Below are 1972 nucleotides of genomic sequence, written 5' to 3'. Positions count from 1 at the left end.
AGTTTTTTCCAAGGAAAACTTGGAAACTTATTTGTTTTTGCATTTGTGCATAAAGTTGTTGCATTTGGTTTTAAGTTGTTTGGTTTGTGTTTTTCTGATTTTTTTCTTTTTCATTTGGGATAAAAATTTGTTGTTTTTCGTTTGTTTTAAGTGCTTATGATTGTGAAAAAAAATACTAATGTTGTCTATGTAATGGTTATTTATTTATTTTGGTTTTGTTTTTTCACTCTTCAGCCATAAATGTCACCTACTCATGTTCAGTTAAAATCGCTATCTGGTTTCAGTTTATTTTCCAAAATTTTAGGTTTGTAAAAGTTATAACACATTAAAATCGTATCTTAATTTATTTTTTTAGTTCGGATAACTAGAGTTTTTAAGGTCATTTGGCTTTTAACCATAAACCATGGTTGTATCTATTTTTATTTTAAAAAGGGGTTCTTTCAAAAATGACCCAAAATTTCAAGTCAAACACAAAAATAACCTATGCTTTTATTGAAACTTTGTTTTGTCCTATTCACCCAAGAAGTTCTAGTTATTCACGAAAATGCCATTACTTTTTGTTTCTTTTTTCCGAAAATAAGGCTTTTACCTTACCATCCTCATTTTCACCAAATATTTACAACTTTGCCATTGACATCAATAACTCAACCACCATGAACTACCAAATTGTGAGTGTTAATGCCCTAAAGTTTCGATTTTTTGCCATCCTTTCTCATTTTCTATCCACACAAACCACATATTTACACTTTCTCTCAAAATTCATCAAAAAAATTGAAGATTTTGATTACAAATTATGTAAGGTTCATAAGCTCACGATTCTTGGTGATTAACGAGTAGGTAGCTGTTAACGAGTTCAAGGTATAAAATCGCGAACTACATTTTATTTTTCAGATCTGTTCGACGAAGAAGACTTTTTAGAAGTCTTCTAGTCAATGAATAAGTTAGTTTTACAATTGACCTTTTGTGTGTTTTTAATAGAAGGCTTCCCTAGAAGTCTTCTAACTTTCCTTTGTAAACAAAAAATTTCGAAATTCCCAGATAAGACTTCTTTAGAAGTCTTCTCTGATAAACATGTTACTTTTAAATTTAATCGAAGTTGGTCAGAAATTTGACTTTTTGTAGAAGACTTCTAAGGAAGTCTTCCTGGAGAAAACTTCTACAGAAGTCTTCTTGAAGTCTTCCCTAAGTCTTATGAATGCCGGAAGATGTATGCGTGGGTTACTTTTTCAATTGAAAAATAATAGTAAAACATTTAATATCAATGAGAAGAAGAAGTCTTCTCGAGTTTAATTATGGGTTTTGGTCAAACCTTTGCCCGCGAGAGAACACTTCTAGAGAAGTCATCCGAAGGAAGACTTCTAAAGAAGTCTTCTCTCAAAAAGTCAAATATAGTCAATTGCAAAAGTAACCCAGCAGACTTCTTGCGACATTGAGAAGAGTTCCGGAAGACTTAGAAAAGACTTCTTCTGAAGTATTCTCCAGGTAGACTTCCTTAGAAGTATTCTACAAAAGGTCAAAATTCTGACTAACGTCGGTCAAATTCAAAAGTAACATGTTTATCCGAGAAGACTTGACTTATTTAGAAATCTTCTATGGAGATTTCGAAAAAAATCAATTTCAAAACTAAGCCAATATTTACAAAGAAAAATTTCCGAAGATGTCTTCTGTAGAGTAGACTTCTTAAGAAGTCTTCCTTCGTAAATTTGCAATTACAAAAATAACCTAAATAGAAGACTTCTTTTGAAGTCTACACAGAGTAGACTTCTTTTGAAATCTTCCGTGGATGACTTCAAAAGAAGTCTTCTACGTAAATCTTTATTAAACTTCAAATTTATCCAAAATTAAAATGAATTTTTAATATCTTCTTGCTAATTCATGTTTATTAGTCAATATTGGGACTACTGAGTCGAATTTATAACTTAATTGGTGATAATTATGTAGTTACAAACATTGATGTTTAATAATGTTTCTA

The sequence above is a fragment of the Brassica oleracea genome, unplaced genomic scaffold (assembly GCF_000695525.1).
Source record: "Brassica oleracea var. oleracea cultivar TO1000 unplaced genomic scaffold, BOL UnpScaffold01373, whole genome shotgun sequence".
Lineage (NCBI taxonomy): Eukaryota > Viridiplantae > Streptophyta > Magnoliopsida > Brassicales > Brassicaceae > Brassica > Brassica oleracea.
Note: the sequence above shows the minus strand (reverse complement) of the source record.